The sequence below is a fragment of the Cupressus sempervirens genome, chromosome 5 (assembly GCF_028749045.1).
Source record: "Cupressus sempervirens isolate cs-2001-9-10 chromosome 5, ASM2874904v1, whole genome shotgun sequence".
NCBI lineage: Eukaryota > Viridiplantae > Streptophyta > Pinopsida > Cupressales > Cupressaceae > Cupressus > Cupressus sempervirens.
Window position 1 is genome coordinate 877,767,317 of NC_143122.1, and position 18,331 is coordinate 877,785,647.

Sequence of the window (18,331 nt, forward strand, 5' to 3'; positions counted from 1 at the left end):
TCCTTATACAAATTTACAAAGATGATGTTTCAAAAATAAACAATCATGAACTAAAAACGGAAATAGAAACTACCTAATGAACAAAAGACTAACTAAGATGACTATTAAAGAAACATAACAATATTCTAATATGTTGCCATTACACATATATCAGATCTCAGAATTCTATACAAAGTTCTCTAAATATTTGTCATTTGGGGTTCAAAACATTCTCTGTTGCATTTATTTCATGGTTGATTCTCTTACTAACATTAGCATCAAAACCCAAACCAAATACATTGCAAACAAATGCAAACTCCAATATGCGGTCATAAAAAATCAGGAAAAACGCAAGATACATAAAAATCAGAAAACTCGAAAAAAAATCAGACCAGATCTGGTAGGGCATCTTTCAGCAGGCAACCCAACAGTGTCCATGACAGAGGTGGCAGAGTTGGACGTGTTGTGGAGGACCAGCAAAGACACTTAACTATGGAATCATAGACAACACATCAGTATTGTTTGCTGACTGTCATAAATAGGTTGTCTCATTGAATGCAATGGTTGTAATATTTTCAGAAGATTGATTCATTGCAAGGCTCTAGAAATCTCAAAGTAAATGCAAATGGCAGGTGTAAAATATGTTTTGCAACATGTCTCTGTATTTTCATTGCTGCTTGTAGGAATTTATGCAAAGTATGAGAGTATAAACACAGTGCATGAACCTTTTGACAGCATGCCTCAAAGGAAATACTATAACAAGGATCCATTGAATGCATTGATAATAGATAGACACCAAACTGATTTGTTGAACAGGCTTAAGGAATTTTCAAGCAAAACGCTTCTCCCCAAACTTTGCCACCGTACTCCTCGCCGAAGAGGTGAGAACTTTGGAATAGGTTATAAACATCAATCGTAGCATATCAAGGGAGATATCTTTGTTAAATATTATGGCTGGTGATGTTTTCTAGACACCTATGCAAAAAGTGGAATCAAAGACAACAAAGCTGAATTGTCTGACAGAATGTGATGCAGCACAAGGGAGGTGAATCCCTAAAAGAGATGACCAAGCCCCCAGCAAATACAACACAGTGGAATAAGACAAGATACAATTATAAATAACACCTTATAAACAAGAGATCTTCATAAACCTCGCTGAAATACTGATTGAAAACACAGCTCGCATGATAAATATACAATATGCCAGGCTGTAAGGCCTTCTTGGTTACGGCCGATTACATTACAGGCCAAAGTTTGCTATCCAATCTCTACCTTCTTACTTATGAGCAACTCCCCTTTCCACTTGCCACTTCCTCTTAAGACTCAAGGGCACATTACATATATAGCCATCAGGACACATAGGTTGGCTTTGAGTTCATAATCTCCAATAACAGGAAACATGCATTACATTATAGGTTCCGACCCACAATGAATTAATGACTAAATACATAATACATGAAATTACATTATGTGGCCTTAGGCATAGGTCCACACATTAACCAACTGCTTAGATCCAAGAGCGCGCACGTAAGATGACTCTTAAATATAGAACCGAATCAAATTAAATAGTAGGCATCACATGAAGAACAACATAGGAAATCAGCACTCGAGAAGATGAAGCATAACTTCCGTCAATTGTCACATAAGATTATGCACACTTGGGGTAATGATCCATGAAAAGTCCATAACATGAAGCCAAGCTTGTGGAATTTGGAAATAACAAACAAGCGTTTGCCAATACAAACTGCCAGACAGGTAACAGTAAAACAAAAGACAGCAAATACCTTTTTGAGTGATGCAAGAATGCCAACAACCCAAGGATGCTCCTACATCAGACACCCAAGGGGCCATATGTTTCATAAAGACTTAAGAACATCTGAAAGAATTCCGAACATATATCCCATGCACACATGCGGTAATGATCCATGAAAAGTCCATAACATGAAGCCAAGCTTGCGGAATTCAGAAATAAAAAACAAGCATTTGCCAAAACAACTGCCAAACAAGTAACAGTAAAACAAAAGACAGCAAATACCTTTTTGAGTGATGCAAGATTGCCAACAACCCAAGGATGCTCCTACATCAGACACCCAAGGGGCCATATGTTTCATAAAGACTTATTAACATCTGAAAGAATTCCGAACATATATCCCATGCTCATTATTAATCCACAAATCCTCTTCATCAATCAGCACAGAAGTCTGTCCAAACGTACTGCTGCAACCAACTATGTCATCAGAAATCTCAAATTCGATTCTGCTACTGCAACTACCACGATCAAATGAATCATACCTGTTGCATGCCTTCATCTGATTAGGAATTTTCTTTCTTTTACCGTAGCTCTGAATTACAAGATCAGATAACTTTTTGTCAACAATAGGAACCTTAACCATAGGTTATACCATCATCAAAATGAAAGTCTTAAAAATACTTAAGTTCTTTGCTTTGATAACTTCGTCATCCTTCAAAGGAATCAAAACAAATTTCTTACCATCCTTCTCAATTGTAACAATAGTCTTTCTGCAATCATATATAGCTCCTTTGTCAGATTGCCAAAGTCTTCCACGTAAAACATGACAAGCACTCATATCTACTACATCATGTAAAACTTCATCCCCAAAAGGTCCAATACTGATATTAACAAGACATTGTTCTCTAACCTGCACCCAATGATCATCTTGAAACCAACAGATGCAATAAGGAGTAGGATGTTTTAATCTTTATAAACCAAGTTTCCTAACCATCTCTTCAGAAACAAGATTATCAATACTACCTCCATCCATAATAACTTCACAACATTTACCTCCAGATTTAGTTCCAAATAAGTTCCTTCTTTGCACCGGTTCAACATCATGCTCAGCCAACATGATTCTCCTCATCAAAAGAGATTCTCCAAGTTGTGGTGAAGCCAAATCAACATCAAAATTGTTACATCCCAAATTTTGACCTAATTTAAATTCATTATAGCCGTTGAATTGAATGGATTTTCTTTCATAATCATGTGAAAAGGGTAGTTAAATATATCCGTTGTATTCATTATTTATCTAACTATTTAATGATGATGGTCGTTATCCATTATTTGTCATATGATGATGATAGTAGTTAGCAATTGCTTGATTTCGGAATTATGGTTAATAATTAAATTCCTTGCTAATATCCACATTAAATGTTATTATGGATTTATCATGGAACTTGTTATTATTGTGGGAAATGTTGCACAGGTGATTGGAAGAGAAGACGAAGGGGAGAAGCATTGCTTAACGGGATCAATAGAATGGGGTACTATCTTAGTCCACTTATCTGGTCGACAGGTATGACCTCTAACTATCTTGGTAAGGACCTAGCAACTTGTATAGCAAGGTAACAATCATTTGGACATGCATGAGCTATTAGATAAACATTAAAAACATTAATGATTTTAATTTAATTAAAATACATACCTTTAACGGATTATGGCTGACATTTCCATCATTTCATTGTAACACCTATTTATGTACGTGCACATAAATATAAAAATAAAGGTGACAACATAATATTATTTTTATACAAGATTCTATCTAATACGTACATTTATATACATGTACAAGATAAAATAATCTTCCAAATATACATAATAAAAGATACAACCTTGGATAAAAACATATAATATGATGCCAATCGTATAAATACATCTACGTGCAAGTAGATAAATATAATATAAATTATCCTTAAGTTATAACCTTCAATTTTTTTCCATATTTATTCAATTCTTTACTTAAAACCGAAATGCACACTTGGCATATTATAACGGCATCTAAGAAGGCAAAACATTTCTTTAAAAGTTACGGCTTCTTGGAAGCCTTTGAGAAATCAAATGCCTCTACATATGTTTGGAAGCCGAGAGAAGGCGGAGATGTATTTTGCCTCCACACAATTTTAGTTATGCATTTCTTTCCACAGTTTTACTCCTTGTTTCTACCCCCTTGTTGAAGGTCGAAAATCGAAAACATTCTGATATTGCATACGGATTGCTTCTATGAGGGAGCCGGCTATTAAACATCAGGCCAAGGCTCACGTTTCCGTATTAAGTTAGACCAGGTTAAGTGGTCACTTCCTTTCTAAGCGATACATCTTCATTCTTTTTATTCCTATATTAGAAATTGTAGCAGAAGGAAGTACGTCCATGAGAAGTCTACACTGTAATATCAAAGAGACTAATCTTTCCATATTGAGTAAAGACAAATTGTCATGTTGAGTCCAAACATCTTTCTTTTACTACTATAAGCCAAAATCGAATTGTACTTTTGCAAGTCAAGATTATTTCCTCAAGCCATAAAAGCTGAGATATACTAAAATATGTAATTAATCATACACTAGCTGAGGATCAACAGATTGAGTTGGTTTACTCTAAGATTTAAACACCTGGGACTCACCCGACTGAATGGCCAAGGAAGAGGTGAAGAGGTGATAAAGAAATCTGCAATAACATGGTAACAAAATCAGAAATGATATAACAATAATATATTATTTTTAAAAGGGAAAACGTTTAATAGCTCATGCATGTTCATACTTATTGTTCTCCTATTGTCAAGTCGAGCGGTGGTAATCGAGTAATAGAACCCATCCAAAAACCTTGGCCAAGGTCGTTAAAGGTCATGTTTGCCTTCATAAGATCACTTGATGTCAGTAGTGCCAATTATTCAGACATGTCCATCCATAACTGTGCAGACATTCTAAACACCGAAAATGCTCAGGTGGTTGGACTAGTAGTACCCCAAGCCCGATCCCGGGGTAGTGAGGGCATTTCTTTCAAAAGATTGTGTGGTGATGGATATGATCCGAGGTTGGGAGGTTAAGCCTAAGTCAATGCTTCTCCTCTTACCGAAAGCCGAGGCTTGCACGACTAGTTAAAGACTCACTAGTTACTTCTTATATGTTTCTTCTTTTCATTCCTGATATGCATTTATATTCCTCTTGTAACTGATCATGTATTTACTTTACTATATGCAAGGGAAGATAGGAAATCGTTATTTTAGTTACTTCAGTTAATCGTTATTTCAGTTACTTTAGTTAATCGTTATTCCAGTTACTTCATTGAATGGTTATCTCAGTTAATCGTTAGTAGTTAAATCAGTTAATGTCTCATGAAAAGGATTTAAGATGTTTTGTTTCGAAAGTTGGTTGAAGTAAACTCTTTCATTTCTATGTGAAACCAGATATTAGTTCTTTAATTTGTTATGAAAATCCATTTGTTACAAAAATATTCCACTTTCTATTCTTCCTCTACTACCAAGTTTTGTTTGTCAACTTTCACATTAGGATATTCAAAAGCTCGGTGTCCATCCTTACCATATTTAAAACAAGTACCTCTAAAACAAATTTATTTTCAGAAAGAAGTTCCTTACCCTTATCAGCTTTAGTAACTTGCCTACCTTGCTTTCGTCCTAACTTATCTTCAGCTTTTAATGAATGTTGATAAGCATCTTCAATTGAACTAAGTTTCAACATCCTCAATTCATGAAACATTAAATTTCAAACCATTAACATACCTTGCGGTCTTTTCCTTAGAAGATTCACGATGTCCAAATCTTATTTGTATTTTGTAAAATTCTTTAGTATAAGCCTTCACAAACATATCATTTTGCTTCAAGTTCTGCAATTTCTTAAACAATTCAAGTCCATAGTCTTCAGGAATAAATTTAGCCTTCAACCTAAAAACCATGGGTTTCCATCTATCAATCTTAGGTTCATCATTATCTTATCTATCCTTCTACAATTCTTTCCACCATAAGGTAGCATGACCTTTCAACTTAGTTAGTGCTAACCTACTCTATGGATCTACAATATTTTCAAGCTCAAACTAATCCTCAAGTTCATTAATCCAATCTATCAATTCCTCAAGATCTAAAGAACCAGAATAATTTGAAACTTCCATTTTATGACTTTTACTAACTTGTGCCATAGCCTTCAACAATCTTTCTTCTTCTGCAAGGATCTCTACTTCAAAAACTTCAAGATCTTCAGCAACTTCAACATATTCTTCTTCAACTTTAGGTTTTCTTCTCAAGCCATTTAGGACAGTTTGGTTCTCAATCCTCATCTCAGCTTTGAATTCTTCAAACATATTCTCCAATCTTCTAGGGTTCATTCTCCTAGGTGGCATATTGACGTCAACAAGGTGCAACTGCCTCAAACTTCAGCAATATGTCTACCAACGGGGAGCAACAGGTCTGTAAGAAGATTCCAAACAAAACTTGAACAAGTCCTCTATGATTATGAGCTAGAACTTCAATTTGTCACCTCACAATCAAGGATTCAAGTCTTCACAAGCCCTCCAAGCTTAACCAAGATCAGATCAGCAACTATCAGGTCCAACACCTCTGATAAGTCAACAACAAGATCAACCTCAAAATCAACAATCAGATCAGCAACCAGCTCCACTCAGATCAAACCACGCTTTGATACCATCTGATGCAGTACAAGGCAAGTGAATCCCTAAAAGAGATGACCAAGCCCCCAGCAAATACAACACAGCGGAATAAGACAAGATATAATTACAAATAAAACCTTATAAACAAGAGATCTTCATAAACCTTGCTGAAATGCTGATTGATAAGACAGCTCACATGATAAAATATACTATATGCCAGGTTGTAAGGCCTTCCTAGTTACGGCCAATTACATTACAAACCAAAGTTCATTATCCAAGCCCTTTCCACTTGCCACTTCCTCCTAAGACTTAAGGACATTACATATATAGCCATCGGGACACACAGGTCAGCTTTGAGTTCACAATCTCCTATAAATAGGAAATGTGCATTACATTATAGGGCTGACCCACAATAAATTAATAATAAATACATAATAAATGGAATTACATTATGCGGCCTCAGGATAGGTCCACACACTAACCAATTGTTTGGCTCAAAGAATGCATAAGCTAACTCTTAAATATAGAACCGCGCCGAATTAAATGCCAAGCATCACATGAAGAACAACATAGGAAATTAGCGCCCGAGAAGATGAAGCATAACTTCTGTTAGTTGTCACATAGGATAATGTGCACTTAGAATATTGATCCATGATAAGTCCACAACATGAAGCCAAGCTTGCGAAATCTAGAAATAACAAACAAGTGTTTGCCAACTCAAATTGCCAGACAAGTAACTATAAAACAAAAAACAACAAATATCTTTTTGGGTGATGCAAGATTGCCAACAGCCCAAGGATACTCCTGCATCAAGGTGTATCGAAGAGATGTCACCACAAGGAATGAAATGAAATGATTACAAAATGTAAGCAAAAATGATTTTGCAAGCAAGCTCTCAAAATGTTTGGTTTATTGAAGCACTCTGAGTGCATCCTAACTTTGCTTTTGTTCTATCTAGTAGATGACGGTTCTACATACTTCAATCTCATAAATTTGGATTATTGATCAATAGGTGTTCATAATTGACATTGATGCACGTAATGGCTATCTTAATAGACATCCTGAACCCTTATCTGTGACAGTTGTGTTGAGGTGCTTCCTTGGTGCCTCAAGATCATATATAAATAGAGGTTAAGTATTTCCATCAACATTTACTTTTGAAATTGAAGTGAACACCATAAAGTCTCACATGCTTCTGATGCCAAAGACAAATTGCAAGATTTACATAAAATTGAGAAGGTCAAATTAGCCAATGAAGGAAATAAAATTCAAGGAATGTCACAATGATTGCATGGACAATGGTGAAATGCATGAAATAGTTTTGTTGAGAACAATTTAGAAAACTTTCAAATAAATGGCTATCTTAATAGACATCCTGAACCCTTATCTGTGACAGTTGTGTTGATGTGCTTCCTTGGTACCTCAAGATCATATATAAATAGAGGTTAAGCATTTCCATCAACATTTATTTTTGAAATTGAAGTGAACACCATAAAGTCTCACATGCTTCTGATGCCAAAGACAAATTGCAAGATTTACATAAAATTGAGGTGGTCAAATTAGCCAATGAAGGAAATAAAATTCAAGGAATGTCACAATGATTGCATGGACAATGGTGAAATGCATGAAATAGTTTTGTTGAGAACTATTTAGAAAACTTTCAAATAAATGCAAAGTTCTTTGCATAAACATGCAGGCAAAAAGTGGAACCATTGACAAATCACCCAAATTCTTTGACAATAACTCGAAGAGACAGGACTACAGAATGTAGCACCATGGAAATGGTGAGACTTGTTCAGTAAAATGCCTCAAAGAATTGTGAACTTGGCCAGTGCCACAGTTAACATGCATGCAAATGTAGGAACGAACAAGGAACATAAACTGCTGGACAAAAAGCCTTGAAGAGACATTGTCTCAAGAAATAAAATGCTGATTCAACAAAAGCAAAGACTTATCATCAATATGTGAGGAAGAGTTTGGTTTTAATCTTTTGAAGGATCTTCAATGCAATGATTGAGAGCGAAGGCCTCTAATAAATGAACAAAAATAATATGTTGTTGCAGATGTATATTGTCAAATTAAGATTTTCGATGTTGATATGTAGGTTTGGACCAAGGAGATACAGATCAAATTGAGATTACCAATTGGAGTGTCTCCACTACGATTATTGGAGTAAAAGAGTTACTCTCCTCTCCACACCATGATGGAAATAAAAACATTTCAAAAGCAAGAACAACTTATTGAGGTCACTGAAATATTTCTCAATTGTAAAAGACCATGAATCTGCTTTTCACCTTCAAAAAGTAGCAGAAGTATTAATGTGTGATGTTGAAGCATTTTAATGTGTACTATGCAAACATAAGAACAAAAAGGATATCATGTGTAAGATTTTATGGATTTAAAATGAAAAATGAAGAATACAAGAAATTTCTGTTATGCAACAAAGAGGACAAGTTCAGACAATGGTCGGTTCCAAGACAGTCTTCAAAAAGTTATCAAAGACAAATTATGTGAAAATGCAAAACTATGTAATGTTCCCAAATTATCAGTATCCAAATTCTAACTAGGTTACAATCTCTTATCTAAAGCAAGTAGGGTTTAAAGGTACCTTTCAATCTTATTGAATCCTTGCAACAGAATTAAGGTTTATTTATAATCATAATTCATAGTTAGATTCCTTTGATTAGAAATACCATATAGATCAAACCAATAGATTACAACTATTAATTTTTAAGGTGAACTAATCGTGGAAGTAATAAGGATATGTCGTCCCCCTTGTCCTAATGTGACCTATGCCACACGTATGAGGTGGTATACCTAGGGTGGGGACCTATCACCATTCCTGCTCATCTCACCATTCCTAACTTGGCTTCAAATGATTGAACACCCTTTTACCATGGTAGGGATGTGAGAAACAATCTCCATAGAGGACCACAAGAATCTATCCTTCCTAAAAGCCTAAATGAGTCCATTTGTCCCCCTTTGGGACTCCCTGGTCACAACCATGAGGTGGCATCCTTAGAAAGGTGATCTCATTACCATTCTCCCAATAGAAATTACCTCATTATCCTTACCATGGTTGATTTCAGAAATCAGGAACATAACATTTTTTATTTATATAATTTTTTTAAATTAAGTCCTTATACCATCAATGTATCTATCACTACTAAATCAAACAATTACAAAATACATATTAAATATTGATATACAACTGCCTATAAGTCTGTAGGGAAAATTACGTATAATATCAATTAGTATAATTTATATTTCTATAATATATAGTACATACGAAGGCCAAGAAAGACTAATCAATAGGAGCATTGATAATACTCATACCCAAACCAGAGGTCTCATGATATAGAGTATTCTTCCTTTTAAAATTTATTCCTTACTGCCGATATGTCTGAATTATTCAGTCTTTCTGCACTTATTCCTGCAGATGATTGTATGATTAGCATAGATTGATTGATCTAACAGAACAATTAAGTATTCGTTTCTTTACTTGACTCCAATTTTTTGTTCTTAAAAAATTGCAATAAAACAGTGTTCCATAGGTACATGTCCCCTATGATTTTGGGGTCGTACCCCTCCAAGGGACAAAACAGGGACGTGGGGACGAATTTTTGTCATCCCCAAATTCGTCCCCTTTTTGCCAAATTTGGAAACGTCCCCGAAATGACATTTGTTTTCGCATTCGCAGGAAACTTGGGGACGACCAGCAGTACTGGGGACAGCCCTAGCCGTCCCCAAAACTTTTGGCTGTCCCCTTTTTCCCAGCTAGTTGGATAAAGGCCAAACACAACCAAATTTTTATTTTTTATAATTTTTGTTGTTTGTGCAGGCCCCTAGTAGACTTAAAGACATAATAAAAATATGCAAACCATATTTGATCTATTAAAACTCTAACTCTTCTTCTCATTTTTAAATTTGACATACTTGCTAAGAGGAAGAAAAAAAAAACATCGAGCAGAAGCAGCAGCAGTGAGAAAAGGTTGCATTTAATATTTACCAATGTTACACCAGTATTGGGGTATGTTGGGACAGTGGGACAGAGTTTCTAGGACGTGGGGAAGATGGGCCTCATTTTTGGAACGTCAGGGGGACGACAAGGGGACAGCAGCAAGGGGAGGGATGTTGTATAGTATACATAATATAGAACTTGAAATACTAGTTATGAAATGATGTTTCAGTAGAACATACCAAATTAAAATACCTAAACATAGCAAAATTGCAACATGAAATAGAATCATTGAACATTCAACATAGTAACATATTACATACCCAATAGTAACATTCAAAAATCAAAATTTAAATAGAAATTCAAGTACCCATCCTAGCGGCGACATGGTTGCAGAATGGCGAAGGTGGGGGTACTTGGGTACTCAAGTACCCGGTGCGGGGACGTCTAGGGGACCGGTACTTCGAGATTTGGGAGGGGTGCGAGTCCCCATGTTACACCGGTATTTACTACTCACTATTTTAGTTGGACTTCTCTTTATTTTATGCATGACACTTGGAGCCTTTAGGCATTTTGACTTTGCTATATATGTATGTGATATTGTTATAACAAAAGTACTTGGTATTTGTCTTTTGATAATTTTCCATGTATTGATCTTCTTAAATGTCTATGGTGAATGGTTTATCAATGTTATGATATGCATAATTGAACTCTCTCTCTCTCTTCCCGTCCCCTAAATTTTGGCTTTGACCCCTTCTCTCTCTCTCTCTCTCTCTCTCTCTCTCTCCCCGTCCCCTAAATTTTGGCTTTGACCCCTCCCCCTACCGGAAACACATCCCCATCCCTGTCCCGGAAACTCTGTGGAGCATGGAAAGAAAACAAAAAACCACAATATATATTCATATACCCACATGTATTGATAGCACTGTTTTCATACTACACGGATCTTCCTTTATCTCCCAAATATTCAAATAGGTTTGAAAAAAACACTTAATACAAAAGCCATAATCCATTTGTCTCGTTTCTTCCAGTTTTTAAAACAATCTGTCACATACATTCTAATTTCATAAAATCATTTTATCAAACGGTTATTAGGCAACCTAGTCCCATCCGTCCCTCAAAACTTCAAGTTCTAAAATTCAAACTCAACCCTCACAAAACTTTGGCCTAAAACCCAAGAATCTAATGCACATATACGTGGTTAAAAACCATTCTGGCAAGGAAAAAGATTGCAGAAAATAGGTCTGCGAATGATAATTTTGGCAATATGTCATTTAAGCAACATATTTTGAAGTATGAAATTATGGAGCAACAACTAAATTTCATAAAATAGCTTTCACGCATTTTATCAAAACAGTCACAATGCAAAGTCATCCCATATCTTACTCAAAGCTTCAGATGTATAATTCAAACCCTAAAACCTCATAAACCCTCGACCTAAATACTGTAGAACACAATACACATATAAGTGATTCAAGTTCATTCTAGTTAGGACAAAATGTAGAGGGGTGAACGACTATTTTTGTTTCATGCCGAACAAAGCATCAAATTTTGAAATGAGCAACTATTATGCAAGAATAACAGGCATTTGAATGAACAAGGCAACAGCCGGCATACCAGTTCATCCAAAACCATGCTGCAAGGAGCCGCTGCGCTTCCAAATGTCTTGGCGTTTAGAATTGTTTTCTTGAGGTTTATAAATATTTCCTTCTCAAATGGTTTGCAAAAGATAAAGCTATAAAGGTCGAGCTATTTAATGGCAATCTTTTATTTAGATACTTAGGAGTTCTATATATATATATATATATATATATTATTTATTTTTTTTGTTTTTCTTTATTTTTTTTAGAGTCATTTTGTTTGAGGTGCCTATTTCATTTCAAATATTACTGTTTTGATGTATGGGTTAGGATTTGAAATAAAATAGGTGCTTCTAAAGGATCACTCTCGATATATATATATATATAAGCTAGTAGTAGTCATCGTGCACCATGGTAGACACTTTTGATTAATTTTGGATGATAATATTATTTTTTTGTATTTCTAATTTTTTTATCTGTGTTATGGATATGATTGTAGTTAGGCTTAGGGTTTGGATTGCAATTATTAATTCTATTTTTGAAAAGTTAGTACCAAATTATTCTTTTACTTATTTTTCAAATAATATTGTACATGTAGTGTTTTACTTGCATAGTTTGAACACATGATGGTTTTCTTCAATTTAGTATAGTGTTAATAATTTATTTAACTTTGAATTATGTAACCATTAATTTATGTGTTGTATGATCAGAGTTAGGAACACGGTTATGTTGAACTTGTAGCACATATCAGATATCTAATATATGATTATTGTTTAGAAGAAACAATACACACACACACACACAGTGTGTATTACATTTGACTATCCAAAATTATTCGATATGTTTTAGTATTAATTCAATCTTTGTTATGATGTAGTGATCATATTGTGATAACATCACAATTTGCATGAAATGTGGATGTGACTATTATGTCACATACTATTCTCCCACTATTGTGGGTTATATTATTATTACTCCATTCACTGACTATGGTCGAGTGCTCATTAATAATTAGAAACCAGTTATGATCGAGCTCATGAGATATGTTATCATTGAATGTTATTTGTGTTAATGGATTATAACTAAAGTTGTTAAGGGTCGTCTCATGTAGAGACATAACCCTATGGGCCCAAAGTGCACATAGAGTCATGTCTCTACATGAGAAATAATTGTTCCATCCCTTACATATATTGAGTGCTATGATCACTTGGAAACACATCACATTCACATGTTAATACATGTGATCTGCATATAGATTCACCTGCAATCAATAAAGAATTAGTATTATTCAATGGAAGATTCAAACACAAGTAAGATATCATAATTCATTGTTGATCTCCAAGTCATGTTGCATGTTAGTGTCAAACAATTAGTCATTTTCTAGGCAGTGTTTGTCGGTCATCATTGCAACTAGGTCACCCAATGAAGGTCGAATGATTCTAGACGTGTTTACATTTATGTTTGAGTCGAGCAAGTCTTAGGTTGTTGAGCACCCTAGTATGTACCAAGTGACAGTTTATGTCGAGAAGTCAGTAAATGTCAAGCTAAATAGAGTTAGTTCATGTCGAGTCACACAATTAGTGTCAAGCATTCAAAAGTCAAGTGACAACATGAGTATTAGTTATGACTGAGTGTCAGGGTTTTTAAGTGTCAAGTAAACCAGTTTTGGTATGTGTTTGGAATGGCACAAACACTTATATAAATCATTTTGGTTGACTTCTATATACAATTTAAAGGGTGTGGAGACAACTAAGGAGTTGTTTACGCATTTTGTCAAAGGACATCAATCCCTATAAAGGTAGTGTAACCAATCAAAAAAATGGAAGGACTAAGTGACAAAAGGGAGAAATTTGGATCATTAATTATGATCTAGAACCTTCTCCATAATGTTATATAAGGAGGGTATTAACCCTAAATCAAGGATAGAGACAGAGATAAAGGAGAGAATTGTAGAGATAAGTGCATGTGTGAAAGAGCCTGTGTTTGATGGTTAGAAGCAAAGATCAGGCAAAGCAACCTAGTAGTGAAGGATAGAACATAGTTTATCATATAGGATATCAAATCAGAATTGGAAAGAGTAGATATGTAATCTAACATCAAATTGTTAATTGAAGGATTGGGTACTGATACATTCTAACAAGTGAATCAGGGTAAATCTCTTAACAGAGTGGTCCTAACAGACCTATTCAAATATCCTAACAGAGTGCTTACTTAGTTGTAAGCTTAAACCCTTTAATCAAGGTAGACTGAATAAGTCTTGTAAGGTCTTAGCAAGGCAGACCCCTTGTAGGGTAGATCACCAAAAGTGGTCAAACATTTTAGCCTTAACAAGCACACTTTATTATTGTAGTAGTGAAGATTTATGGTTTTCATCCCCACCCAAGTTTTACCTTCACCTTCGAGGTTTTTGGGTAACCAAATCTTTTATGTTATGTGTTTACATTTACGTTCATGTTTATGGATGTAATGGATAGTTAGATCTATTTCAGTTTATGGTTATATGATTCATGATGCTGATATGAGATGGATTAAGGGTGAGTGTATTTGATTTGTTTGAAGAGATTGAGGTTTATATGTTTGGAAAGATCAGTGAGAATCAGAAGCTTGACATACAGATCATACTACAGTAGCTTGAGTAAACAAGGGAGGAGTTGAAGAAATCCTTAAAAGAAGGAAGGAATTGGCTATCCACGGAATGACACTCCATATCATGAAGAAGACACTGAAGGACTACTTGATGATGGAAATTCCAGTGAAAGTGATGCAACAATAGTAGACCTATTGGAGAGAAACAATATACTGAATGAAGAGGTTAAAGTGAAAAGAGAGCATGAAATCCAATTAGTAAGACTATGTGAAGTGATTGAACTAAAAAGAAAAGCTGAGGAAGACAAATCAATGGCAAAAGAAGACAAGAGACAAATGGCTACTAGACTTGATGAAAGGATATCTGATGTGTAGAAGCTCACAAATAATCAACTAGACATGGTAAATCAATTGCTACATGCAAATCAAGAACTAAATAGAAAAGATATGAAAATTTCAAATCCAAGGAACGAGTTAAGATCTGAAAAAGGAACTCATTGAGAGGATGAACAAATCTAATGAGGCTATCAAATACTTTGAGGAATTGATGAGAACACCAAGAATACCTAGCACCTATCATCTACTACAGAAGGAGAATCATCAAAGAGTGGAGAACATAGTAATGCAAAGCCAAAGCACAACAAACCTACATCTCATCACTGTGGGAAACTAGGACATAGAACAAATGTCTACAAAAAGTCTAGTTGATTTAGCTGCTCAACTAGAGATTAAAATTTTAGTTTTGGAATCTGTCAGAACTAGTTGGGACAATGCACTTGCCATGATTATACAGATTCACAAACCATTTTTGGACAAATATGGTTTGACCCCTTCACCCTAGAAGCCATAAGTGATAAAAATAAGGGGAAATATATGTGTGTGTAAGGGGAAATCTGAAGAATAAGCATATGTCACAGAGAGAAATCAGTTAAAGATCAAAGGTATGACATAATGTAATGTGTTACTCTCTTTTTTGGAAGACATGTATATATGATTTATATAGTGAAGTCTTTATGAAGACCAAGTCACTATCTAAGGGGGAGTGCTATTTTGTAATTTTGAGTGAAATGATCAATCATGGAAAAGTGTTTTTGCCACTGATGTCAAAGGGGGAGATTGTTGATCTCCAAGTCATGTTGCCCATTAGTGTCAAATTCTTAGTAATTTCCTAGGCAATGTTTGTTGGTCATCATTGTGACCGGGCCACCCAATGAAGGTCGAATGATTTTGGACTTGTTTACATTTCAGTTTGAGTCAAGAAAGTATTAGGTTACTGAGCACCCTAGTATGTACTGAGTGACAATTTATTGACAAGTCAGTAAATGCCAAGCTAAACAAAGTTATTTCATGTTGAGTCACACAGTTAGTGTCGAGCATTTAGAAGTCAAGTGACATCATGAGTATTAGTTATGACAAAGTGTTAGGGTTTTCAAGTGCTGAGTAAACCAACTTTGGTATATGCATTTGGAATGACACAAACACTTATGTAAACCATTTTGTTGACTTCTATACACAATTTAAAGGTTGCGGAGATAGCTAAGGAGTTGTTTACGCATTTTGTCAAAGTACATCAATCCCTATGAAGTGTAACCAATCAAAAAAATGGAAGGACTAAGTGGAAAAAGGGAGAAATATGGATCGTTGTTTATGATGTAGAACATTCCTCTAATGGTTATTTAAGGAGGGTCTTAACCCTAAATCAAGAACGAAGATAAAGACGGAGGAGATAATTTTAAAGACAAGTGCATGTGTGAAAGAGGCTATGTTTGATGGTTAGGAGAAAAGATCAGGAAGAGCAACCTAGTAGTGGATAATAATAGAGCTTATTAGATCAAAATTGGAAAGAGGGGATCCATAATCTAGCACAGAGTGTTAACCGAAGGATCAGGTACTGATACATTCTAGCAAGTGAATCAGGGTAAATCTCTTAATAGAGTGGTCTTAATAGACCTATTCAAATATCCTAACGAAGTGCTTACTTTGTTGTAAGTTTGAGCCCTTTAATCAAAATAAATTGAATAAGTCTTGTGATCTCTTAGTAGGGGAGACCCCTTACAGGGTAGATCACCAAGAGTGATCAAACATTGTAACCTTAATAGGCACACTTTATTGTTGCAGTAGTGAACATTTGTGGGTGTCATCCACACCCCAATTTTACCTTCACCTTGGAAGGTTTCTGGGTAATCAAATATTTTGTGTTATGTGTTTACATTTACTTTCATGTTTATGGATGTAATGGATAATTATATCTATTTCAATTTATAGTTATATTATTCATGATGTTGATATGAGATGGGTTAAAGGTGAATGTATTTGATTTGTTTGAAGATATAGAAGTTTTATAGATCCTAATTCACCCCCCCCCCCCCCCCCCCCCTCCAAAGTGTCTTACTTTCCCAATAGACTCCCAACATTCACATAGAGCATTATATCTATATCTCCGCAGTTGATTGATAACATAATTGAAGCATTCATAAATAGTTAGATATATTATTATCTCGAAATTGAATTGAAAGATACAATCTACCATTGATCTAAATTTCTTGACATTGTATCAGAGCCCAGTTGGTAGAACAAGTATTAAACTAATTATGATATTTGGTTCAAGATAATTGAAATCTTATTTTTATACAACAAATCAATCATGATAAACAATGTTAGAGTTGAAGATAGATGAGAAGGTTCCTCTAACTTTGTTTCATGGAAAATTTGAATTATAGAAATACTTTAAGAACTTGAATTGAAGTTATTTATAGAAGAAAATAAGAAAATGCCTAAAGATGAAAGATAATAGACGACATGGAAAAGGCATAATAACAAGGCTAAGAAAGTAATCATTGATGGAGTTAAAGACCATATTCTTTCATCAATAAAAAACTAAAGTGTTCAAAACTATTCAAGATGCATATGAGATAAACAATGTAAGCACATTGCTTACCTTGAAACAACAACTCATAAACATCAAAATGGATAAAGGAGATACAATTTGATCAAATTTCTCAAAAAATTATGAGTTAAGGGACCAACTCTCTACTATTGGAAATAATGCAAACGATGTGGAATTATCTCTAATAGCCCTTAGAGGATTGCCATTATAATGGGAATCCTTTATCCAATGCATTAATCATCCCACTATACCTAAATTTGATCAACTCAAAAAGTGATTGCACTCAAGAAGAGTCTTGATTAATCTCAAGAGGCATCATCTCTAATAAGGAGGAAGAGATCCAAGCATTACATGCAAATCAAATAATAAGAATAGAAAATCTAAAAGGAAGAGAGGAAAGAAAAACTATAAGAAAAGAGATCTATTGAAAGTTCAATGTTATAAATATGAAAAATTTGGACATACTCACATGTATTATCCAAAAAGGAAGAAAAATCCTGCCAACGTAGCTAAAGTCAAGGAAGCAACAAACTCATTATTTCTCCTTGCCTTATCAAGTGAGTTTAACACCAATAAAAATACTTGGATAATTGACACTAAAGCCTCTAGGCACTTAACTAGATTTAAAGAATAATTTGAAATCTTGAAGGATGTTCAACCGAAGAAGTGACAATAGGAGACAACTCCACCTACCATGTGAAAAATATTGGGACATGTTTAGTACAACTAAGTACGGGAGTTAACCTACACTTAAAAGATGTCCTATTTGTTCCTGGAATATGTTAGAATTATTTAGAATAATCATTTATCCAAGGCCCAGATGTACAAATAAAACTTTTCAATGCTTAATAGACCCATATTCATAAAACCTTATTATGCATGCATCCATTAGATCATACAACTCTTAAACTTTATAGATTACTATCCTAGGT

General features: G+C 34.7%; 1 long non-coding RNA gene and 1 pseudogene across 2 annotated transcripts in view; both read right to left on the reverse strand.

The window, feature by feature from the left end:
• LOC149558736 (putative RNA methyltransferase At5g51130 pseudogene) overlaps positions 1-2,772 on the reverse strand; it is a 54,483-nt pseudogene extending 51,711 nt beyond the window's left edge. The window contains exons 1-2 of the transcript XR_016365070.1: positions 2,471-2,772; positions 2,015-2,271 (exon numbers count right to left, since the gene is read on the reverse strand). The product of XR_016365070.1 is annotated as a putative RNA methyltransferase At5g51130 pseudogene (transcript). The remainder of the gene's footprint in view (positions 1-2,014; positions 2,272-2,470) is intronic.
• The window catches only part of LOC149558735 (uncharacterized), a 64,722-nt gene extending 52,624 nt beyond the window's left edge, over positions 1-12,098 (reverse strand). Inside the window, exon 1 of the long non-coding RNA XR_016365071.1 lies at positions 11,964-12,098. This is a non-coding gene — a long non-coding RNA (uncharacterized LOC149558735). The remainder of the gene's footprint in view (positions 1-11,963) is intronic.
• Positions 12,099-18,331: the final 6,233 nt, after the last annotated feature.